Consider the following 26,789-nt stretch of genomic DNA (forward strand, 5'->3'; position numbering starts at 1 on the left):
TTAATAGCTGCAATATTTAGTGTTTAAGTAAAATCACTTGCTCCTAATGCTTTGCACTTGCAAGGTTATGAAGCTCGATTTATGCCCGACTGCAGAGTTGACAAATCCACACTAGTCCTCAGCCCAGGGAGCTGCATGGCAAAGATGTAAGTGAGGAAAGTCTTTTCCACCTCACGCCACCTTTTATACCTTTCCACCAAGATCTTTCCTCTAAACAACCCCCAAAAGAGCTGGGGTTATATTAGTAATAGACTCCCTACACCTTCCCATGAACATTTTGCTGTCTACAAGTACCTGAAAGGAGGTTGTAGTGGGGAGGGTGTTGGTCTCTTCTCCCAAGTAACAAGTGATAGGACAAGAAGAAATGGTCTCAAGTTGCACCAGGGGAGGTTTAGATTGGATATCAGGAACAATTTCTTCATGGAAAGGGTTATCAAGCATTGGAACAGGCTGCCCAGCGCAGTGGTGGAGTCACCATCCCTGGAGGCATTTAGAAGCTGTGTAGATGTGGTGCTGAGGGACACGGGTTAGTGGTGGCCTTGGTGGGGTTAATGGTTGGACTCAGTGATTTTAAAGGTCCTTTCCAACCAAAATGATTCTATGATTTTCTCACATGTGATTCAGAAAAATCACCCTGTCCAACAAAAATCTCTCTGCTTCTGACTTTCCATCCTTACCACAACCATGTTTTGTGCTTTTCCCATCCAGACCTCAAAGGAGCCGACAGAAGGAAAGGACCATGAGGGGAGGAAGGGAGCACCTGCCTAAATATCAAAATACAGTTGATTTGGGGAGACTAAAGAGGAAAGGACCATCAGGGCTCCAGGTTGACAGCCCAGGCTCTGTGCCAGTACGTGGAGCTCCGTAATTGCACCAAGCACGCTGTAACGCATCTCGGCTCTTGGAACAAGAACAAATAGGATTTCTTGGAGGGATGGTTGCTAAAAATCCAGGGACTAGCGTCAAGAGCACGGCAATCTGCTCCCGTTACTGTCATTTATTTTGTGCTGCTGGTGGTTGCCTAGGGGGAAAAATAGGCAGAGATTTGAAAGACAGTGCTAATTTAATTTGCCAGTATGAATAAAGATAAGACTGTAAAGCATGTTAATGAAGCTACAGTATCACATAATTCACATGCAAGGGAAACACTGCCTTTCTCAGATCGTGATTGTCTTTTCCACATTCAAAACTGATTAAAACAGGATGAGGGCATTTCATTACACGCCCTCCCATGAAAGGCAATGTTCTTCCAGGGACACTGGGGCACAGTTAGAAAAAGGTGTAGGAGGAAAGAGAGATGCCTATTGTCATGATCAGTTAAATGTATAGATTCATGTGCATTCACCATACCAGCGTACTTTAGCTCTTCACACCTGTTTATCTTAGTTTTATGCCTCTGTGGGATTCTTTCTCTCTCCCTGTCTCCTTCATTTGTCAATTGACAAAAGAAAATAGCCCAAATTAATGTTAAAAAAAAAGTACGACAAACCCTGGGGAGTGAATTATGCCCCTAGAAGAAGGTGAAAGATTTTCTTCTCAGTTAAGCAAATTAGAATTTAGAAAAATCAAAGTTCTCGGCAGCAGATGAAAGCCCTTGCTGGCTCCCTGGAGCACCCGTGAGGGTTCCCAGGCATGAGTTTTCATCAGGTCTTGGCTTCATAAAGCAGGTATGGTTCATTCTGTATCTGTAAAGAGAAGATGACTCTGCTCCTTGCAGATACGAAGGCTTGTGCTTCTCACCAAGATCAGTGGGAAATGGGTTCCCAACCCTGTAAGAGAATAGCAAGCCAATGTCTGTAACTCAGAAAGAAAAAAAGCATATTATTATTAAAATTAATTACTTATCAAGCCCCCTTAATCTTGATTTAACTGCAAGAGAAAGATGGATTTGCTGGTCTAACCAATGGGGTGGAGGAGAATTTAAGGGGATTTTAGAGAAGCAGTAAAAGCACTTTCATTGATGCGTAGGAAAGGATCAACAAGGCACGTAGGAGCATTATCTGGGACCTCCTGACGGGGAAGCCGGGGTGTGTGCCCTGCGGTGTAAGTCATGCAGTATGCTCAGTTTTAAGACACTTTGCTGCTGTTGTGCAGTATTGCCAGCACAACGACTCAACCCCAGAGGGATGTTATGACACGAGCCACATGCCCCGTGCTTCCTCAGGCACGGAGACGTCTGGTTTGTGCCGCTCCGAGGTTTCCCTTAATTGCCAAAATTGCCCAGATTGAAAGTGCTCTTTGGGATAGGAAATTACAGCACAAGTAACACATAGCTGTGTCCTTTCACTTGAACAATGCAAAAATAATAGCCTGTTTTCCTCATCTGTCTGATCCGATCACAGCAAGATTTAGGAAAAGCATTGGGAAGAAGTCTTAGCCCTGCTGCTCAGCAGCACGCTGCTCTGCTGCCATCAGGACACGAGGACGTGGTGTGTGGCACAGACTGAGAGTGGGTTTAGAGGAGGGGGAGGCAGAAAAACACCCAGGCTTTAATTTAGCCATCACTGCTACAGAACCCCAGAATCTTTTATTTTCTTTTTAAAAAAATGGTGTTAAGGACTGCAGCACTAGGCTCAACCTATCGGGGGCCTCTGTGGGACAGAGGGTCCATGAAGTGTTCCAGAGGAGTGAACCAGTGGGCAAGGAGGTTGGCCATCCCTCTACCCCTGGGACAAGAATCAGGTGCTACATCTATTCTCCCTACAAAGATCTTCTCGCTAGGCCACCGCAGTGAGGCCAGCATGTTTATGGCTGTTTGGTGCCCACCTGGAGTTGTCACCAATGTCACGGTGGCTCCTGTCAGCTGTCTTGTTTCAGGGTGAAGGCAGAATGTGGCCAACACGTAGGTGTGGGCACAGCCGGGGAGCTACAAGCCCAACCACTACTCACATCCTGATTAAGGGTTCTAGCATCAGCCGAGGGCAGATTTACAGGCTCTTGGCCGTTAAAGGCCTCGTGTTTCAGATCAGGCTCCCACAATCCCTTGGCAAACCTGGGAAAGAGGAGGGATGATAAAGCAAAGTGATATTTATTGAGTGTGTCATACATTTATCCCAGCTTTTTTTTCAAGCAGCTTTTGGAAATCTTATCTCTAAGGATTTATTTTTTTCCTCTGTCCCAGCTCCCTTTGCCACTCTCCCTCCTTTTTCTTCCTGCACAGCAGTATCTCTTGCGCCTTTCTCCATCTAGTAAAGAGCTATGAATCCAGGAAATTCATGAACTCTCAGAAAGTTATAGCTCTTAAAAAAGTATTCATTTGCAACGTGAAAAATGGTTTGACGTATATCTAAACCTAGGTGACTTTATGGAGCCATTACGGTGCAGGTTTGAATTGCAACGCTATATATCTGTCTGTAATTACTTGGTCTTAACTGTTGCTCAAACCTTCTGTTTTATACAGAAAAGGTACAAGCAACAAAATCATTCTTGCTTTGCCTTGAGTCTCCAGGGATAACCCTGTGCTGGGGATCCAGGCCAAATGTTAGAGGCATGTTGGGGTTAATTGACTGAAATCAAGTAAAATGGGTTCAGTTGCACAGAACAGAGAATTGCACAAAAGAAAGAATTGGACTTCAGAAAATCATAAAGTATTTGAAACAGTAAATATTGTCTGCTCTCTGTGTTTCTTTTGGTTTCTAAACCTTTATAAGTCCACTTGAATGAAGTGCTCAGGCTTTTTTCTACATCCACACAAGAAAGCTTTGCATTTGCTGGGCTTTTTTCCTTTTAATGAGAGAAGAAATTCTCCCGTAATAACACGCCTTCAGAAGCAAGGGCTTTATGATACGAGACTTGAAAAACAACTGTGATATTTAGCAGAATGACACAGTCAGCAGCTGGTTTCCCCAAGCCTTGCAGCTTGGAGTTTCACATATATCTCTTCCAAATAGGTGCTGGCCTGGTACAGACCATCACCAGCTCTTGTTAATGTTTTACAACTGGTTTTCTCCAGGATAAAATACCAGTTCCAGAGCAAAGAGGATCATCAGTTCCTTCAGAATTTGTCTGAACCATTGGTTGCTTTATTTGCCTCCTCTATGCTCTTCCAAAAGAGTTTGTTCTTGTAAATTATGACTTCTGCCTTCACCTAATACAAGATACTAATGCATCGCTCCACTGCAAGGCAGGACACTGAACAGCTGGGGAAACTGAGGCAGTCACTGTGAATATAACAGCAATGCAAAATACACTGCATTTTCCACACGTGCTTATGCCGAGAACTTGTGAAGAGCATTTCACCCAGCCTCCTGAAAATGTGGAGGTAATTACAGATCCTCAGCACTTCTGATTCCAGGCCAAATATTTGATAAAATAAAAAATACATCTGTCACTCTTCTGGCAGAGTTCTTATTTCCTGGCAGAAAACCTATCTTCAACTTCGACTATAATTTTTTTTATTTTCTATTTTTAAAGAAAAAAAATGGCCTCTTTCTCCATTGATCTTCCCACTCTCAGAACTCTACCATTTGTTTGAAAATTTAGTCCTGGCAGGCATTTTTCCAGGGTCCTTCTCTATTTATCTGCTGTGAGGGGAGTAAAAGGCAACGCCAGGCACGTTTGCACGGTCCTGGCCAGAACCCCCAACCCATGCAGCCGCTGCAGATGTGATGCCTTTCATCTCACCTTTCTTCAGGTCAGCAGATGCCTGTAGCTGCAGGTGAGCTGGGAAAAAAGGGAAACTCTCAAAGAATTGAGGTATTTAGTGGACCAGCCATCCTCTGTAACAGCCAATTCTTGGTGAATATTTGCTCTCTATGTACCACAAATCTTTTCTTTTGAAGAATCTCATGGAGTTTTAGATGGCCATGCCTTGACCTCTTCTTCCTCAGCCTGATTCCTGGGGCTATGGAACTAGGGGTTGGAACTAGATGATCTTTAAGGTCCCCTCCAACCCAAACCATTCTATGATTCTATAATTCTATGATTAGCACTATCCTTTCCACAACCTTTCCTGCAGGTTTGTCTTGTCCAGTCCTGAACGTGGGAAGAGCATTTGCTGCCAGCGGTGTTCCTATTCCCGGTGCTCCTTGCAGGCGAGGACTTTAGCCAGCTCTTGGGTCTCTGCTGCTGGAGAAGGCAGCAGTTTGGCCCCTGGTTTGCTCTAACTCCATGCAAACGTTTTCCCTGACTTTTTGCCAGTGTAAAGAAAAGCTTTAGGCTTGAGAAAACAGACGGCAGCACCAGTTGCTTCAAAAGCGTGCGTTTTCTTTTCCCTTTCCTTCCGTTTTGATCGTTTAGTTTGTGACACAGTCTGTTTGTCCAAGTCAAAACTGCCTTTGAATCCTGGCCACAAAAAACACCACCAAATGAAATGAGTGGTTCAGTGGAGAGTTCATAGTCTCTGGAAAGAAACTTTACCATAGAAACGAGGATAGTCATAAAAGAGGGCTCCGGCTGACATTTGCGATGCAGCGTGATGCTCCACAACTGAACAACTACAGCAGGCGGAAGCTTAAAACAAGATAGCTTCAGGATAAGTGACTCAATTCATGCTGTAACGCAAAGAGTCCGAAGCTTTGTATTTATAACTTGCGACATGTAAAAGGAGAAAATATATTTATTACTCTTTTTCCAGCTGCTCTCTCAGATTGATGCTGGAACTTATTGGAGAAATCTCTCTTCTCAGCCTCCATCAGCCACCCAATCTCAACCTGTCAGGCCACCATTATCTTTGTTCATTTGCAGAACAATTCTGCAGAGTTATTAAGAAGGAGTCTTGCCGCGTTAATGCTTTTGTGCTTTGAGGCAATAATCTGGAGTCACTGGGAAGTACAAGAGATAGACAAAGCCCTCAGTGCATGAACACAAACAAGGGCTGTAAAGGAGCCAACACTAATTCTTTATCTCCTTCTTTTTGTTTTAAATGTACCAATTATGTTTCTCCATGAAATAATTTATAAAGCGTGTTTCACTGAGAAGGTTCATCAAAATACCATCTAGCTATTCATCTCTTTATTGAGAAACCCAACTATTTTACTAGTGTAAAATTAAATTTAGGATAAATGAACCAAAGTTAATTTTGCAAGGAATGAGAAATACTGGAATGCCACAAACTTCCCATCAGTATGTTTTAGTACGTTTTACAGGCATTTGGTCAGAAAGACTCTGTTACAGCAAGATTGATCAGGAAGAAATTTAACTTTGAATTGAACATCGCTGGCTCTGTCTGCCCTGATGGCAGATGGGTTTCTTACAGAGCAGGGGACTGGGTCCTGGCATCAATGTGCCAAAGTCTAGCTCTTCAACTCTAGACTAAACCAACCAAACTAGGTGACTAAATCAACTTCTCCCACCTCAGTTGAGATACATGCCAAATCCCTGAATTCATGCACTAATATTAGTAGTTGTTTCTTAGGACAGTTTTTGCCATGGTAGAGTAGCTCAACGACCCAGCTAGCACATGATCCAGAAAAGCAATGCTGAAGGTCAGGTGCTTCAGAGGGGATGACTGTGACCAATTCTGCAGGATGATACTTTGGTGATCTCCAAGTACATAGGACCAGTTTCGGGCTGTCTCTGCTAATGGCACCAATGTGTCCAAACGTGAAAGGAAAAAAGACCTAAGCAGGTCAGGAACAGCACCCTGCTTCCATCAGGACAACACCCCTAAGCTTCACTATCTCCCTGTGAAATGAGAAGGATAATACTTCTGTTCTTCCACCTTTCTCCTCTGTTGTTTAATTGCATGATGAGCTCTGTTCTCAAACAAGAGGAAGGAGTGATCATTTCTTGATCTGGTATGTCCCAGAACTGACTTTGAGTTACGCAACTGAGCTCAGGCTGAAGCTGCGCTAAGCAAAGGAAGATTCCCAGAGTCTTTGGTCACCCTAAGCAGCTCCCACAACTAGGACTGACTCCAGATCACTGCTGTCCCCAAAGCGGCTCGGATGCCCTTTCCCTTCCCAGCTTTGGATATCTCACTGCAATAGGATAAGGACCAAGAGGGGGTGGTGGGGGCTGGACTGTCAAGCTCCCATTAAATTAAACACTCAGCTGTAATCAATAAAAAATAGCCATCAGATCTGTGCTAGTCTTAGGCACCCCTGAAAAAAAACCCCATCCTAACTGCACTGAGCAGCTTTTCAGGTCAGCACACAATGGGCTCTGAGACCCCGCAGTACTTCTACTTCTGCTCAGCTCTAGCGACAGCACCGTGCTTGCTTGGAAATGTTGATTTTTCTTGCAGAGATCAGTGCATCTATCTCAGGATAAGCACTCACTTACGAGACATGTATAGGAAAGCTGTCCCCATATCTCAGTCTTTCTGTAGATTTCACAGCGTATAAAAGCCTCTTATTCCTTGTATTCATCACCAAGAACAGAAGCTTTGAATTCTTTGATTCCAGTAAACTACCATTTATTAGACACATTAAATGAAAGACAGTCAAAAGGAGAATGCAACACACAACTCCAGCGCTGGGAAGCCTGCTTCTACCTTGCTTTTCTCATCACTAGCACAAACAGCCTTTCAGCACATCAAAGGTAAGCACTGCTATATAATAAGGCACATTGCAGGCAGTGAGATAGGGGTGGATGTAAACGCAGTTAAACAGGAAGATGTGTATTTAGAGATAAGGTACATCTCCGAATTCAAATCCCCACTTATCGCCTCTGATAAGTTACTCACGCATTTAAAGTCAGGACATGGTGTGTGTGTTTGCCTCTCTGCCCCAAGAGATGCACACACTTCATGATACTGAGTCAAAATTTTCCATTCTAGTGAAAACCTGTTACCGGAGCAGTTGTGGCAAGGTTAGCTGGCTCTGGGGGCACTGATCTGCAGAGCTACAACATCCCATAGGGCTTGAAGTGAAGAGGCAAAAATCAGTTAAGGTTGGCTGTAAAAACTCACAGCCGCTGCTGGCTGACACAGGAGAGGTGTATCATAGATCACCAGGAGGTTTCTGCCGTCAAAAGGCCTCACAGAATCAGAATCACAGACTGGTTGATGTTGGAGGGGACCTTAAAGATCATCTAGTTCCAACCCCCTGCCACGGGCAGGGACACCTTCCACCAGACCAGGTTGCTCCAAACCCCATCCAACCTGGCCTTGAACACTGCCAGGGAGGGGGCAGCCACAGCTTCTCTGGGCAACCTGGGCCAGGGTCTCACCACACTCACAGCAAACAATTTCTTCCTGATATCTAATCTAAATCTCCCCTCTTTCAGTTTAAAACCATTCCCTCTCATCCTATCACTCCATGCCCTTGTAAAAAGCCCCTCTCCAGCTTTTCTGTAGCCCCTTCAGGTACTGGAAGGTGCTAGAAGGTCTCCCTGGAGCCTTTTCTTCTCCAGGCTGAACAGCCCCAACTCTCTCAGCCTGTCTTCATAGAAGAGCTCATCTTGATATTCTCTATCACAGGGCTTGACCCGCTGTGGGACACCCTGAGGTGTGATACCTCATGCTATGTGAGATGTACCATCCAAGCCCTAGAGCGAACAATGGTGAGAAGACGGAGGAACTGCAAGAGGCCTGTGGAGGTTGATGCATAAAAGACAGTGACACAAAAAGTGTTGGTTCTCTGGTGCTGGAAGATGAAAAGCAGATTGGAAGGATGTCTCTCCCTCCGGAGCTAAGAGTAGGTGCATGGGAAGGATGTTACCTCGGTACCCTGCAGAGAACATTGAAGGATCACAGACAGCCTTGGGAGAGGAAGTGTTGACCAATTTGCTATCATGAAATCACTGACAGGCGCAGTGTCCATGAAGTGTTCAGAGTTAGTTTGAGGTCAAGGCACTCTGAGTTGATTTCATATTGCTTTGAGAAGAGAAAAATCTGTGAAGGTCCTAAGAGCTACTGTTGGAAAACAATGATGATTTGGTGGTGGATTTTGATCTGCCGAATTCTGTGGCTTCTGGAACTTAACTCTGTCAATTCTGGAACTTAATTTGCTCACTTCAGGCTTTTAAATTTCAGATCACACTTATTTCTTTCCCTTTTATCCCATTTTCCAGGGCAAGGATTTTAAGTGGCTGAAATGTAAGAGTGGAACTCACTGCCAGGGTGCTGTATGGATAAGGAAAGGTATGTGGCCCCAGAAAGGACTAAGGCTTTTGGAGATATTGATCGTTCGTTATCAGAGCAAAGAGAGCCCTAAACTGAGCAGGACTGAACAGAGTGAGCCCAGTGAATGCAGTCTGCTCAAGGGTTTCTGCACTTAAGCAAGCTGTGGCTCTGGATGCTGATAGCTCAGGTGCAGTGGTGATTCCCATGATCACACCTTTCTCACAAGCCCATCATTCCTGGCTGACTTTCAAGAGCCATCTGACAAAACCCTATCTCCAGAGAGGCATTCTCTAATCCTCCCCAGCCCCCAACGGGCTGTCTTTGATAAGCAAGAGATGTGCAATGCCTGTCTCCTAAATGGGCTGCTGCGATAAGAGGACCCAGCCTTCCTCAGATCATTGGGGACCTATGGGCATGGGCTCAGCTATCTTGCTAAGGGCTGTTATCTGCTAATTCAGCACATGATAACTCACACCTAAAGGTATCCCTCTGTAATTACAGCCTGCTCTGATCCTCGAGGCTTCAGGACTAATAGGGTTGTGTTTACAGAATAAATTTCCATTTAATATTGTCCATTTGACTCGATGAGAAAGAGTGAGGCTGCAGAGGGACCGATAAATGCTGCTGGAGTCCCGTCACAGACACTAACCACAAAGATAAAACTCCCCCCAGGTTACTCTCCAACAGCTTATTTCTCATTACAGATTTAGGGCTTCAAAGCCCAAAATGACTGAGCTGAAGTCCTCTCTTCAAAGGAATCCAAGGGCTGGATTCCCAAGGTCTTGACACCACAGTTGTCTCAATGAGCAAAGCAGCTGGCAACTGGTGGCATGTGCAACTATTCCTTTGCCATTGGTGTTCCTAAACCACCTGAAAAAGGGTAGAAGAGGGGCTTCTAAGTCACTTTGGAAAAGTTTTTTTTAAGGAAAATTAGGATAATCAGAAAATTAGAAGCTAAAGTGTGATTTATATTCATGCTGGCATGGTATCCCACTGACCACCAGCCCGCTCGTACCGCTGGCAGTCTCAGACCGCCCTGTGCTCTGCAGCAGCAATTGGGATGTGTTTCAGAGATCTTTGCCACTTCCATGCTACTCCAGATACTGTGGATGCCTCCTCCATCCTGGAACTTATTGCATGGAAATATGTCAACCAGCACCTTGCCAGCATTCACCTCCCAGGCAGCTGGGACTGACCTATGCTTCTCCATGCAGGTGATGAGAAGGGGATGCACTCTGCACCTAGTACAGCATGGTCTTCATTCTCCTATCTCAGGACCAGGTCCAGCTTCCATTTTAAAGACAAATGTCAATCTAGACAACCCTGAATCCTCCCTCACCTATTCTCACTGATGTCTGTCAGGCTGGAAGACATTAGTCATGTCATTAGATTAGCATGTCCAGAACCAGTAGAAAAAAAACAACCAAAAAAAACCCCTTTCTCTCCCAATAAAGGTTTCTGACCTGGAGAATTCTCCAGTAATAAGGCAAGAGCAAAAGCTTCCCGAGCAATTCGGGCTTTGAAGCTGGCTAATAAATCTTTTTGGCTGATCTCTGCTGTGAGCAGTGAAAGCTGTCAGAGGTTCAGAGGCAGGATTCTTTGTGCGTCCCCGCGAAAGTGCTTCTGAACGGTGCACGCTGCTCTTCGCCGCTCAGCGACGGATGCTCCTTTGAAGGTGAAAAATCTCGTTTAAATTAGAAGCAGCCCCAGCCGCCACGGTTTCTTTGTTTTGTTTTGTTTGTTTCATTTGCAGAGAGCAGGAAAGGAAGGGCAGCCACAGCACGCGAGAGCATTGGGGTTTTCCCACTCTTTCTCATGAAAGCCCCATCTGTGCAAAGCAGCAACGTTTCACGTTCAAAGGGGCAAAGGCCAAGGAGGTAACAACAACTGTCGTTAAAAAATGAAGCATCACAGAACTCCTTTGTCAAACACTACCCATCCGCCTGGCTCTCAGAGGCACTAGGTTTCCTTGGAAACTACAGAAACGCCAACAGGCAGCAGGACTGAGATATCAGGCACATGTTTGACCATCCCAGAGCTGTTGGTGGCCAGTTAGGTCTATCAGACCACTGCATTGCAACCTCAAGGGTCACGTTGGCTTATAGGAGTGTCAGGGCATGCCAAGAACTTTAGGATGCCTCTCTTCTACCAGGACTGCAAGACCAACTCTCTAGCAATTCGAATGAGGCTGTGTAAGACATGGACCTGTGCTGGTGAAGAGTGTGAGCACACCACACCTCAGAGAGCGTGGCTCACGTGGCTGAGCTGCTGCAATGCTGGGCTAAATGCACCTGAGCCTGGTGTTGAGGTGCGCTGCTGTACATCAAGAATCAGGAGGGTTCATCAAGTGTCCTCTGGAGTGGGAAGCTCCTGTGCTGAGAATCCAGCCTGACACGAGGGGCTTTGGGTTTGTTTTGTGTCACTGACTCACTGTCTCATCGTGGTAAAGGGTTCAGGGGCTGCAGTTTTAATCCTGGAGGCTAGACTAAAAAGCACTTAGGAGCTGCTTTAGTGACCTGTAGGGCCCTTCGGACAGGCTAAGTTTCCAACCCATCAGCAATATGGACAGTCCAGCTCTGCACCACCTCACAGAATCACAGAATCACAGACTGGTTGGGGTTGGGAGGGACCTCTGCAGATCATCTAGTCCAACCCCCTGCCCAAGCAGGGTCACCCAGAGCACGTTGCACAGGGTCGTGTCCAGGCAGGTTTTTGAATATCTCCAGGGAAGGAGACTCCCCACCCTCCCTGGGCAGCCTGTTCCCATGCTCTGGTACCCTCAGAGTAAAGAAGTTTTTCCTCATATTGAGATGGAACTTCCCATGTTTCAGTTTGTGCCCGTTGCCCCTTGTCCTGTCACTGGGCACCACTGAGAAGAGTCTGGCCCCATCCCCTTGACACCCACCCCTAAGGTATCTGCAAGCATTGATCAGATCCCCGCTCAGTCTGCTCTTCTCCAGGCTGAACAGCCCCAGCTCCCTCAGCCTCTCCTCATAAGAGAGATGCTCCAGTCCTCTGACCATCTCTGTACCCCTCCACTGGACTCTCTCCAGTAGTTCCTTGTCTCTCTTGAACTGGGGGCGCCAGAACTGGACACGGTTACTCCAGGTGTGGCCTCACAAGGGCAGTGTAGAGGGGGAGGAGAACCTCCCTCGACCTGCTGGCCACACTCTTCCTCATGCACCCCAGGACACCATTGGCCTTCCTGGCCCCAAGGGCACATTGTTTGCTCATGGTGAACTTGTTGTCCACCAGAACACCGAGGTCCTTCTCTGCAGAGTTGCTTTCCAGCAGGTCACCCCCAGCCTGTACTGGTGCATGGGGTTATTCCTCCCTGGGTGCAGGACCCTACACATGAGGTTCCTCTCCGCCCAGCTCTCCAGCCTGTCCAGGTCTTGCTGAATGGCAGCACAGCCTGCTGGGGGATCGGCCACCCCTCCCAGTTTTGTGTCAGCAAACTTGCTGAGGGTACACTCAGTCCCTTCGTCCAGATCATTGATGAATAAGTTAAACAGGACTGGACCTCCCGGGAGCACAGAGGTGACCATGCTTTGACCATTGTGCTCAGAAACCGAGCCAAAGCTGGGACCTGTTGCACAGAGAGTCCCCATCTCAGAGGCTTTTAGCCTGAACGCAGAGAAAGCAAGTGAGGGCAACCAGAGACACGGTGACCTGCCCCATCCCCACAGAGAGACCAGAGCAGAGCGGTGATGGGAATCTGGATGCCTTGGACTCCTGAGCCTCATCATCTGCTCAGCATCTTTCTCTTGCAAAGACAGTGATGACAATAATAATTCTCACATGATTACTATCACTGTTACTGGGATTCTTAACCCCTCTGTCACTTGTATCTATTTAAGTTGCAAAAAAAGGGGAGCAGAGCCCCTTGCCGCGTGTTGAGCCCCTGGGAGCAAGCCTCTCTCCCTCTGAAGAATCCTTTAAACGTTCCCTCGCTCTTTATCTTTTCCTTCCTTTAAACTGTGATTGAATTTAGGGCTAATGAAAATGTGAGTCTGAGAGCATTTACTGGAAGCCAGCTGCTCTTGCTTTTTCATCTCACTCTCCGCTGGCCTGTTTTATGATCTGCCTTCTCTGTGTCCACCCAGTGAAGGCAAACAAACACATTTCTCTAGGGGAAGCTGGTGTATAATCAGGGTTTGAGCAGGTTTGGGTCATTCATCTTCACGTGGACAAGAAGGTCATGAAGTGGGCACTGCTCACTTATTTTCCTTCCTAATACCTTTTCTCAACAGCGAATGGCATCTTAATAAAACAGAAGATTTCCTTTCTGTCTTTTTCTGAGGGAAAAAGAAAGGGTTGTCGGAAAATCAAAGCCTGAATGTGTTTTGCTTTTTCTGCACCAGGCAATCGGCATTTGGCTCTTTTTTTTTTTGTCTGTGGAAGAAAACTGAGACTAAACTGCACTCAAACCTCTAATTCTTGGACTCAATGATCCCAGAGGTCTCTTCCAACCTGGTCGATTCTGTGATTCTGTGAATAGATGGGCTGTGAGAGATGCACAAACCCTGGCTCCGTTAGCATGAAGTTCAGAGCCAAGCCCCGGGGCAGCAGCGGAGCTCTGTGCTCCAGCCTTGCTTGCAGGAGTGTGGGAGGGCAAGGAAATGGTGAACGTGCTCCCTCATGGCAGCTCCTGCGTGTGCAGCACATCCATCCCAGAGCAGGATTCGAGGCAAGACTATATAAGGCTGCAAGGTCCCGTCCTGCCAGGCAGTGTTCAGAGGAAATCTATCAGAGGAAACACAGGAGGTTCCACATAAATATGAGGAAAAACTTCTTTACAGTGAGGGTGACTGAACACTGGAACAGGCTGCCCAGAGAGGTTGTGGAGTCTCCTTCTCTGGAGACATTCAAAACCCGCCTGGACGCGTTCCTGTGTGATATGGTCTAGGTAATCCTGCTCCGGCAGGGGGATTGGACTAGATGATCTTTCGAGGTCCCTTCCAATCCCTGACATTCTGTGACTCTGTGATTCTGTGATCTGTCTGCCTGTCTAATTATAGTGATGTAATTAGGCAGCTCCCTCAGCACTAGTGCAGATCTCAGTTTTACGTAACATCAGCACTTGGCAGGTTTTGCTCAGCCACCTCCAAAGGAACAATCACCACCACGTTATTTGTGTTGTGGGATTACGTGCCCCAGCTGGGACCAGGTTCCCATTGCACTAAGAGCTCTCTGTACACCCTGTAAGATGTGGTCCATGCCCTAAAGTTTAGGTGGATAAACAGGGCTGGTGTCTTGGATATGTCAAGAATCTCTGTGTATACAGAGCACGGGACTGCTAAAATTAATTTCCCCAAACACAATAAAGTCATGACAGAGCCAAAATGGAGCACTTCTGCTGTGGAGACAGGCTGAGAGAGCTGGGGCTGTTCAGTCTGGAGAAGAGAAGGCTCCGGGGAGACCTTCTAGCACCTTCCAGTACCTGAAGGGGCTACAGGAAAGCTGGAGAGGGACTTTTTACAAGGGCATGGAGTGATAGGACGAGGGGGAACGGTTTTGAACTGAAAGAGGGGAGATTGAGATGAGATATAAGGAAGAAATTCTTTGCTGTGAGGGTGGTGAGACACTGGCCCAGGTTGCCCAGAGAAGCTGTGGCTGCCCCCTCCCTGGCAGTGTTCAAGGCCAGGTTGGATGGGGCTTGGAGCAACCTGGTCTGGTGGAAGGTGTCCCTGCCCGTGGCAGGGGGCTGGAACTGGATGGTCTGTAAGGTCCCTTCCAACCCAAACCAGTCTGTGATTGTGTGATTCTACGAAAATCTGAACCTTGGCAGCTGCATTTTGAGGCAGGCTCTGCCAGTGACTCTTCAGCCTTGAAAATAAACTTTCAAAACAAGATATCAGGATGAGCTGCAGTGTGCACATTCCACCCCTGGCACCTCTACGGGCTGGTGCTGAACCTCTTGCGAGGGCTCTACGGTTTGTGCTGAGAGGTGCCTGGGGCAACTCCCTGTCTCGCTCTGCAGCAACGTCTGAGCTCCTCTCAGCCAAGGTGAAATTAAAATAGACAGAAACAATTACTGCAGGGAAAGTGGAAAAGTTAATAGGGGCCTTGAGCGTGCTTGTGAGACATTCGTAGGGTTGTTGGGTTTTTTTTTACCCTTCAGGTCTCAGAAAATAGCTCCAAAAGTAGAAAGATTTTTTAAAAAGACTTCTGCAAATGTGCACGGAAGAGCCTAGAAATGCTCTAATGATCAAATAGGGATTTTGTTCCCCATAGTTTATCTCCTACAATCATGAGAAACCTGTAGTAGAGGGGAAAGAGAATCTGGATAACTTTATTATAAAATAGATTGTTAGAAAAGCAAAGCTGCCTTGGAGAAAGGAGGAAATTCGATACCTGTCTTTGTCTGGTCTAGCAGGAATCTATGCAGAGATGTCGAAGGCCCATAGAAAATGTCGTTTTGGCATCACTGGGCATTGGATCAGGCCCATGTGAGGGAGGAACCACGCTATGCCCTAGGGCAGACACACGCATTTCAGCTTCAGTGTGGAGAAACCTTCCTTTTTCATGCCCTGAGCGAATGGGTAGAGGAATTGGGACCTAAAGCTTTCTCGTGATCAGTCTCAACAGGAATCACCTTTGCTGCTGAGCTACGGCACGAGCACTTCCACTCTCAGACGGCAGCTTTGGCCAGCAGAGACACGATCCTCCAGGGATGTCACACGGACATGCCCGTTCTTAAGGCTCTGATGCATCAGCTGGCCATGAATATTCGTCTGCTCCTTGCCCAAAGGGTTGTTCTCCCCTTCACCTTTTCAAATCAGACCTCTGAGCATAACGCACCCAGCGTGATAGCTTTTGCAAAACCACACACACCCCCCAAAAAGATAAAACTTGGGCTTTTTAATTTGCTTCGCACACAAGTCAGAAAGATGGATGGTTAGCTGCCGAGATGATGGTTTCTAGATATCCCTGTCTTGTCGCTTAATCATACACTATATCAAGCAAACAGTCCACATTCTTAATGCGACAGTGGCAATGTCTGACTGATTCTCCCCGTTCATAAACCAGATCGTTCTCCCTTCCCATCTGCAAACATAAAACCCCATAGTGTTATTACACGACTGATGCCATCGTAAAACACTCTCCACGTCCTCCCTGCCTTCCTCCCCTCGGCTCTCATTTCTGTATTACCCTCAACCGGACTGAGACCTCCTGCCTCTCCTGCAGCCTCTCGCCGTCCCCTCTGCCCCCTCTCCCGAGGGCTGATAGAACAGTCAGTCAGCTTTTATTTTTGACAGTGGTCGTTTATCCCTCTGGCACGTTGGCTCTGTGCACCGCCTGCAGGTAGGTGCTGTCCCCCTCCCAGTCCTGGCAATGTGTTTCCTCTTAGTCTCTCTGCACCCGGTATAAATCAGGGATGCTAAAGCATATTTTATTTGGAGCGTCTGCTGGAACAGCAATTAATCACTGTCAGGCTATCTGAAAATAACCATTAGTTTTTGTTTTATTCTTTACTCCGTAAGCAGAAGAGATACGTCTCCATTCCAGTTGTTAATCCACTTGCTCGCTGGAGGAAGGCCAGGCTAAACCTGGGAGCAGACAGCTACCAGCTGATCCCAGGAAATAAAAGATGGATTTTAGGTGGAAAGGTGGAGCCTCACTGGAAACAGGGCCTGAACTGTGACCGGAGAAGGGACCGCGTCTGAGCAGAGGGAGGAAGTCTTGGAGCTCTGCAAACAGATGCTGATGTTTAACAGGACACAAAAAAGGAACAGCTACAAAGCTTTGAGAAAATTATTTTTCCTTTGTTTGTTAGCTTTGAGCTCTTTAGGCAGTTAATTAAAGGATATTCTTGGAACGTATCTTTTTCAAATTTAGGCACACGGCCAAAAGAAGTGTCAGTAAACTTGGCATCCTAAGGCTCTCTATTAATTTTCCCTCAATGATTTTGGAGCCGTGCACTGCTTTTTTAAGGTCAGAATGGCTTTTTCTTGATTTCTAGGACCACAAATTCTCCTTCATGAGATCTAAAAAATCCAAGCTCTGTTTTTTTATGTCCAAGGCTTCACTGCCAGTACACAGTGTCCTGTAAGTGAGACTTCCAAAAGATTTTGCAAAGTCTAGCTCCTAAGTCACTTAGACACTTCGGAAAATTCCTACGATATACAAAATTTAGGCAGCAGCACAGCGGGATATCATCTCAGTAGCTCTCTGACAGGTTCAGCTCTGGAGGGCTAAAAGCCAAATTATGTTTAAAATCAGCTGATGTGTTTTAAAGGTAAAGACAGAGAAGATCTGGGAATTGACACACCATCGTCTTCTTCGCAGAACTATAGAAACATTTTGGATATAGGCGGCAGGAGAGTGGTAGTATATATACGTATATATACTTATAAAGGTATTAATGACACTTACAAGCATGAAAACTCTGTGCACACCTAAAGTCTTCATGCCTACCAAAACTGGCTCCATGATTGTAAAAAGCAGCTCCATACAAACTGTCTACACTTCTGTAAATACATTTTAGCACATCAAATGAAAATCCCTTTATTATTGCTGTTTATCTTAATGCTGCAAAACACAGGCCTGTGCCCTGCACTGTGCTGCGGCCGATTCCCACGGGTGTTACTGCTGCTGCCAGGTAATGGAGTTACTCCTCCAACTCCCGCGGTCTAAAATAATAAATCCCCAACCTCTGCTGATGATCTGGCACAGAAGATTACAACTTGCACGCTGTGAGAATGAAGCTCATATGCCAGCTGGAGAACTCTGTTATTGTCATTATTAGTCCTTTTTTCCCCATCAGCTCAGCCTTTCCTTTGCCGTGTGCCTCCCCTTGACCGCCTACAAGGAGTAAGAAAGGCTCCGTGGGCCACTAAACTAAAAGAGGGTAGACCCAGACTGATAGAAGGAAGAAATTTTTTACGCTGAGGGTGGTAAAACATGGACCATGTTGCCCAGGGAGGTGGTAGATGCCCCATCCCTGGAAACATTCAAGGTCAGGTTGGACGGGGCTCTGAGCAACCTGATCTAGTTGAAGATCTCCCTGCTCTTTGCAGGGGGGTTGGACTAGATGGCCTTTAAAGGTCCCTTCCAACTCAAACCATTCTGTGATTCTATGATTCTATGACCAGGTTGTCTCTCCTACTCCCCAACCTCTTCTTCATGTCCCATACATGTAGGGGGGAGACGACATGGTGCTCTGTAGGACCCACTGGTGGATGTGGAGGGGGTTTCTGCAGAGCTTTGGGCATTTGCTACCATCCATTCCCAAATTAGAAAAAAACACAACCTAATTGCTCAGGTTTTTCCAGCAAGTGTTCCTCAAAAAGCTGCAAAATAGGTCCTTAATGAATCCTTTCACCTCATTGATCTCTTTAACTGGAATCACTTATTTACTTAAAATTTTAAAATTTGCTACTGTCCCTCAGGTCATTTCATTTTAGAGATGCAGACTGCTAGGAAGCTAATTATGTAAAACTAGCAATTAATTTCTCACAGGCATGACAAATATTTGACTTAAAAGCTGTATCTCTCTTTTGGTGAGCTCCAGCCCATTGGTGTGTTGTTAACTGCAGTGGCACATGCCAGGGAATGAAAGGCTGTCCTGGGATATCAAGGTCTCCACTTTATTTTTGAGATATATGTGGGTTCTTTCTGCTCAACCCCTGTTGCTTCTGTCTGCACCCATGAAAGAGCAGCGCAGGGACATCATGTGTTCTCAGGATTTTTAGGCATTTCAGTATGACTTTTGCTTGAGACAAGATGCAGAAATTCTCTTAAATCCACTAGACTTCCTTCTCAGGGGCTGAGGTTCTGCACTTCTGCCCAGATTCATGTCATGTAACATTATATATTTAGCTGCAGAATCTAAATGAGGTGTCCAGTCTCCGTAGGCTTTCTCACCATGAGCACGTGGAGAGAGGAGTACCTCCAGAAGATGTTAGCCCACCCACAAGACACAGTGCTCTGCGAGCTGTTGGTCCAGCTCCACAGACTATAGAAAGAGTCAAGGTTTAGGGTCTTCTAGGCATGATAGAGCTCTTGGAGATGAAGCCCTGAAGGACTTCAATGACTAAGCTGCTGAGAAAGCTAAGAAAGATACTTAAAGTGAAAATTTTGCATGGGAGTCAGACACTCAGGTCCCACTTGCACAAACTCCCATCGAAACAAGTGGGATAGTGTCACTGAAGTCTGTAGGAGACCTCCTGTCGATGCCAGCTGCTTGGACCACCCCATTAGGAATGAGCACAGAGAAGAGAGGTTCCCACATGAAGTAAACTGCTGTAACTCCAGAGGCTCTCTGGTACTTACACAAGAGGGTCAGGTTCTCTGCACCAGATCAAAGCGATGTTTGGAAACCATATCTTTCCAAAATCTGCAAGGCTTAGGGGAAAGATTTTTTGTTTGTTTTTCTGGGTGTGTGTGAAAGAGATTTATAATATAAACGTGACAGTACTTCAACCCAGCAAGCCCATTTCTGATGCCAAATGTCGCATGGTTCACAGTCCCACATGTGCTTCCTGCTCATTTATTTGTCTTCTACCTGCAATAAGATAGTGACTGAGCCATTTTTCCTGTTTGTGGAAACCTTGATGTTACCAGATGGGAAGTTCAAAAACAGTAACCAAAGTGTGACTTCTGGACTTTTTTTTCACCGCTTTGTATAGGAAGGGACTGGCTGACATTCCCTGCCCTTTCCCTGCAGAAGGCATGGTGGCTATGAATCAAAGTCCTTGCATTACCATGGCTTAACGGGTTACTGACTACCAAGACAGCCATGGTAATGAGCTCTTTGGATGTTCTTTGTCCATCCTGTTGCAAAGAAAATGTGCTAGCTCTCTGAAATGCAGTTCTTGGGGCGGCTTAGAGCTCCTGTACAGCTCATCTGATCACAGGTAATGCCTTGACCTGTCACGGCTCAACAGACTTCAGGGACGTGTCAGCTTGAGTCTATCTAAAGTTCATTTGTTCTCTGTATGAAGCTGAATTTCACCTTTTGTGAATACAAAATGTCCTGGACAAGCTGCACCTTTACTTCCATTGGCTTATCTGAGCCATGTGGTTCACACAGGCACTTTTACCCTCTGCAAAGTCAAGGTTACAGAACAGAAGTGTGAAATGATATTACAGAGAAAGGCAGCAGCAAGTAGGAAGAGCAGGGATTTGCTCAGACTGGAATCTTATTGAAAACACAATTCAAACCTCACTAGAGATTCAGAGATGAAAATAATCCTTTACTTTTATTTTGCCTTTATTTTCAGTCTGTATCTTTTATTCTCACCACCGGAAGGGCAGAAATACCAGTAAAAATGCCATTCCTATCGTATTTAATTGTTTCAGTTGAACATGTGAACAAGAGCCTGAGATGGAGAAGGCCTGAGGCAGCTACAATGTCAGACTGAGAAGCTTTGAATTTGGGGAGAAAAAAGCACACTACAGTAGATGTTGGTTAAATCAAACACCTGAACGGCTGGGTGCACCCTCCCCTTTCCCCACCCGACAGAGAGGCCGCCGTGTGCCAGTTCACTCCTTCTAAAGGGGAACTTTTCAGTAGGTTCAGTCAAACCCGTGATGTCAGCTAACACATGTCTGTTGGAGAATCACCTTGCTCTCTCCTGTACCCTCTCAGCTATTTGCACGAAATAACACTAATTATCTCAAACGCTGGCTTCCTCAAAATACCTGTTGGAACAGAAGATACAATTATCATAATTCCATTGCAAATCTCACTTCCCATAATCACTCTCCATTACACAAGCACCCAAGGTACCTTTTGCTTCACCTGGGAGATGGTGAAAGGAAAGATTTAACTCATTTAACTCTTTTCAGCCCAGTTTAGAAAGACTTAAGTATGTGCTTTGTTGTAAGACATCTGTAGGAGCTGCATCCATGGGCTGGCTGACTTGTGACTTAGAACTACAAGGAAGGTATTAATCTGTCCTAAAATTTAAGTATCTCTGGTTTTGCTGTCTGAACTTTCATAACGTCCAGGTAAGAAACAGGCAGTTCCAGAAGGCAGCTAGTTCATCCTACTTAACTCAAATGCTATATTTAGGATAGGATGAGTTGCCCTCTGAAGGCACCATCTATATCGACTAAGGGGTATGACTTGTTCAGACTGGACCTCCCGCTGTTTGACAGCAAAACTGACTCCTGTAAACCAAAAAATCTGCCTTTGCAACTGGGTGAGGAGCACCCAGTGGAGACCTCTGACATGGTCAGAGTACTCCTACACTGTGTGTCCTCCTTTTGTTTAGATCTGAACTCCTTTCCGTTCCTTGCCATGCTTCTCTGAGACAACCACTGAGCCAGTAACAAGGGAATGCCAGGCAGCATTCAAGAATGGGAAAGAAGCTGGTGAAGGGTCTGGAGCACAAGTGTGATGAGGAGCGGCTGAGGGACCTGGGGGGGTTTAGTCTGGAGAAAAGGAGGCTGAGGGGAGACCTTCTCGCTCTCTACACCTGCCTGAAAGGCGGGTGTAGCAAGGAGGGTGTTAGTCTCTTCTCCCAGGTAACAAGTGATAGGACGAGAGGAAACGGCCTCAAGTCGTGCCAGGGGAGGTTTAGACTGGAGATCAGGAAAAATTTCTTCATGGAAAGGGTTGTCAAGGACTGGAACGGGCTGCCCAGGGCAGTGGTTGAGTCGTCATCCCTGGAGGGATTTAAAAGACGAGTAGATGTGGTGCTGAGGGACATGGGTTAGCGGTGGCCTTGGCAGTGTTAGGTTATGGTTGGACTCGATGATCTTAAAGGTCCTTTCCAACCAAAATGATCCTATGATTCTATGTTTTTACTCACATCTGAGCAGATAATCCCACTCGGGATCTTCTCAGATACCAGCATGGCACAGCAGAACACAGTCCCTGAGACCTGGCGGAAGCAAACCTCTATGAAATCTCTCCAGGATGCTGGAAAACCAAAAAACACCCATCATCAATTCCTCCACCTGCTTGGATGAGTGTGCACCAGGTGCTGTAATTGCTGTAACACACATCTCTGCAATTACAGTCAGCTATGATAGCTCCTGATGCCGAGCGATTGATGGATGTTTGAATCAGTCACCAAAGCCTTTGAAAGATGAGGAGTGGAATTTTAACAAGCTCAGGAATATTCATTCTCGCCACCCTCCGACACACATCTTTTCTTTTTCCATTAAAAAAGTAAATGCTGCAACTCCTGTGATATGACTGCCTGCTCTGAAAGCCCTCCTGCCTGGCCACAGTTCCCAGGGGTTTGCTGGTCCAGTGGTGCTAGCACGTGAGCACAAGCAGAAGAGATCAAGCCTATGAACTTCCAGCTTCTGCATGCCACCACCTCCAGAGGAGCCTTTCTTTTTAGACAGTAACATTTTGCCTATGTTCTCCAGAATAACGAACTGAACTGAACCTTTACCAGCTCATACAGAACTCATATTAGCCTGGCTGCTGGCAGCCCTCTTTGAATGCTGGTGGCTCAAGCCAAGGGTTTATAACAGAAAAGTTTTACATTTTAATCCCACTTAATGACCATAAAATTGACAGAAGCTCACAAAGTTGGTTAAGTTGTATAGATAAAACCTTTTTTCCTTCATGTACCTACAAATATATTTGATATGATCTCCATTGGTACCAACAGGGTGAGCAATAGTGGTAAATACAGCTAAAATAATGAGAAAATTGTATATTAGGTTTCTGTCCTGGCAGAGTTCTCTTGGAAATACCAGTCTGGATATTTCAAAAGCCTTCAGGCAGGCCCGCAAATCACGAGGGTAATGTGCTTTAAAAATAATAAGATTTCATAAATGCAAATTGATAGTGAGGTTCAGTTTTTCTTTCCAGTGGGTTCCTTGGCCTTCATGTGCTGCTTGGTCTCACTCTTCAGTCCTGCAAGTCCAAACCATTATCTTTTCTTTAAAATAAGAAGCTGAAATCTCCTTTACCCCTGATTCTGGGAGCTGGAGCCTCCAGAAGAATATTGACTATTGCAAGCCTCTTAATCAAATAATCAGATTTTTTTAATTTTCTCTATTTTTCAGAGGCTGAGGATTGTACAATATGTTAATGACACCTTTTGAGATCCTTCCCCTTTCCCTCCTGCCTTCTTTCAGGAGTTTATTTTTAAAAGTACCATCCAGGGCATTGGAATAGCAATAAAGAATAGGTTAAAGCCTCTGATGTTTCATTCCAGGAAAGCTGAAAAGATTAATGCACTTGTCTGCAACTTGAGCTTTTGCTATTCCCAGCTCTCCAGAAACCAAACAGCATGTACAGCGATTTCTTTATTACTTAAATCACATTGCACGATTATTACACTGCTTTGGCTGGAAGGCAGCAAAATTGTGCTGGCCGCCAAGGTGAAAGGTGACCGAAAGAAGGTCAGCTTGGCAGCTGATGGGAAAATCTTGTTGGCTTTACAGGACAACACCGTAGGTGTAGTAACGTGGTGTGTGGGGAAGGCAGAGGCTACCCCCTCCCTGCACTTTGACAGCTTTTGTCGTTGCTTTGCATGGGACAAAGGCTCATTCTGGCAGCTAGAGCGGGCACTGCCCTCGGGACTAGAGCTGCTGGAAGCATCAGCTCTTATACCTGGCTGTGGAACACTTCTCTGTCACCTCTCAAACACACAGCACAGAGCAGCCGCAGTGGGTTGCACCTGTCCAAGTGTTGCCCAAATTTCTCTCCAGTCAGGGGTTTTATCCTCAGATCGTGCAGATCAGCAGCAGCACACAGAATCACAGAATCAGTCAGGTTGGAAGAGCCCTCTGGGGTCATCGAGTCCAACCATTGCCCTGACACCACCCTGTCAACTAGACCACGGCACTAAGTGCCATGTCCAGTCTTTTCTTAAATACCTCCAGAGATGGTGACTCCACCACCTCCCTGGGCAGCCCCTTCCAATGGCTAATGACCCTTGCTGAGAAGAAATTCTTCCTCATGTCCAACCTGAACCTCCCCTGGCGAAGGTTGAGGCTGTGTCCTCTTGTCCTATCGCTGGTTGCCTGGGAGAAGAGGCCGACTCCCACTGTGCTACAACCTCCCTTCAGGTAGTTGTAGACTGCACTAAGGTCACCTCTGAGCCTCCTCTTCTCCAGGCTAAACACCCCCAGCTCCCTCAGCCGTTCCTCATAGGTCAGACCCTCCAGAAGTCAATTCAAAGTGTAACATCATCCAGCATGGAGCAGAGCTGCACTGGCCAACGATGGTTTTTCACAAAGCCTTTAGGACACAAGGTAGTACCTTACAAAAACAATCTGGAGTTCCCGTACAAAGCTCTGGGCTGCTTGGTTTGGTCCTTTTTTCATGCACCCCTTTCTCGTAACCTCCTTATGGCTCAGATCAATGCACTGAGAGAGAGGTTCAGGAGAACTTGAGGTTAGACCCATCAGAAAGCAACTATCTCTTTAACTGCAGTTCTGCGTTATGGGTATTGGATCCGCTCTTCAGCTACTCACACAGACACGGAAGATCTCATTTTGCTAAAACGCTATGGCTCTTGTAATGATATTATACACCGTAAAAATGGGCCATAAATTGGAGCGCACTGCATCGTTATCATTATTTTCACGGCACAAACATACAATTAGACGGTGTATGAGGACAGAGTTAATAGCATTTGCTAAGTGTTAATATTAAATTTCATATGTTTCAAAAGATTTGGTTTTTACATTATTCTTTAATTTGGATTTTCTTGCTTTAATCTTTTTTTTTTTTTTTTTCCTGAACATCTTCTCAAAGGTTAGATTATTGCTCCTATTAATATTTCTGGGTGTTCCTAACTTTAGCTGTATCTATTTTTTGAGATTATTTATGTGTTGAGTATCTTTGTTAATAGTAACCAGACTCTTTACGATGGCAAGTATGAGTGACAGCCAAAGAAATCGCTTTACACAGGATTCCTGACACAATATTTTGACAATTTCGTTTTAAGTAAGACACTATGATTGTCAGCTCAGTTACAATGCAGTTGTTGCTCCCTAGTGGAAAAAAAATCAGAAAATTGAAGGAAATCAAATTCCTGGCTAAGTGGTTTTTACAGTAAAACATTCAGGTCTTGCCCTTGCCTCTCATTGCACGTGTACGACATTGCATGATGCTTGAAATGCATAAAGGGAGAGCCAACAGCCAGCAAACGTTTGAGAACCCAGGCATCATGTGAATAAGCATCTAGAAAATATAGGTAATTCATCACTCTCTGGAGGCTGGTAACAGTGTTTTGCCATTTCTGCTCTTTTTCTGCCTAATGCAATGCCCAGAACAAAACACAATATTGCTGATGGAAACGGTTTGGGGATTTCTTTTTATTTTTAAACCAAAAAAAAGTCTCATGGGAATTGAAAGGGAAGATGGAAGACATTGCCTGTGCATGGCTTTCTTGGATGTCATGGGGTAGGGCAGGAAGAGCGTTAGGAAGAAATGAGGTGGCACTTGCGGGGAATTGTTGGGGAAACATTTATTTCTATGGTAGAAAGAGAAATTTTTAAAGTGGAAATGTTATGGGAAATGCAGACAGGCTGAGAGAGTTGGGGCTGTTCAGCCTGGAGAAGAGAAGGCTCCGGGGAGACCTTCTAGCACCTTCCAGTACCTGAAGGGGCTACAGGAAAGCTGGAGAGGGACTTTTTACAAGAGCGTGGAGTGATAGGATGAGGGGGAACGACTTTAAACTGAAAGAGGGGAGATTGAGACAAGATCTGAGGAAGAAATTCTTTGCTGTGAGGGTGGTGAGACCCTGGCCCAGGTTGCCCAGAGAAGCTGTGGCTGCCCCCTCCCTGGCAGTGTTCAAGGCCAGGTTGGATGGGGCTTGGAGCAACCTGGTCTGGTGGAAGGTGTCCCTGCCCATGGCAGGCGGGTTGGAACTAGACGGTCTTTAAGGTCCCTTCCAACCCAAACCATTCGATGATTCTATGAAATCTGCTCTTTTTGCACTTTTACCAAAAAAAGTGTTTTTTTTTATCACCAGGTCTTTTGGACAAAGGGAACAGGTAAGGCTGGCTCTGGAGCCAGGAGTCTTGGGATACTCTGGGAGAAAGTGGGTGGGAGAAGTCCAATTCTTAATTGTTTAATTTAGGACCCAGAGCTGAACCCTGCATAATAACTCTCCCTGCCTCAGTTCTTCAATACCAAGTTTAGATGGTTTCCCTTCTGTTCAAGCACATAACGAAAAGCATTTTGGCGCTGTAATTATATTGTTGAATGCAATATGTATTTTCTGGACAACTCTAAATTGTACACCACAAACGCAAAGGAGGGTTAGGATTAACTGGGGCAGGTCATTGGAGCATTTTGAAGAGCTATGGGATTAAATTAAGAAAGGGAAAATTCAGGCTGAATATCAGGAAAATCTTGTTGGCAATAAGCTTATTGTTGCTGTGATTTATATAGCCATTACTGCCTAGGAGCTTACATCAGGGCCTCTCTACGGATCTATAAATTAAAGACTGGGGTCTTGCTTCAGAGATACACAATGGATGATAAGATACCGAGGTTGCTGCTGGATTAGGTGCTGGAGAAATGCATCCTTAAAGTCAGAGCTCAGACCAAACAATTTGCGATGCAAATACGTCAGGCAGAAATTTTGGAGGAGGAAGAGCCCAAGCAAACCATAAATGATGACACAGCACATTATGGGTATTGACTGGATTAGAAGTCAGGCCTCTGCTGATCGGTCTGCCCTGGAGCTACTGAACCTCCTGCTATCTTGAAGGGGGGTCTCTTTGGATTTGACAGAGAGAAATGTAGTCCAACTGATGGAAATCCATACTGGTCTGGGCATAATCAAACAGGAATGTTTCTTGGGGTCTTGTCAGACTACTTTCTCACTCCAGGCCATGCCCATCCAAA

Source organism: Nyctibius grandis, chromosome 24 (assembly GCF_013368605.1).
Source record: "Nyctibius grandis isolate bNycGra1 chromosome 24, bNycGra1.pri, whole genome shotgun sequence".
Classification (NCBI taxonomy): Eukaryota; Metazoa; Chordata; class Aves; order Nyctibiiformes; family Nyctibiidae; genus Nyctibius; species Nyctibius grandis.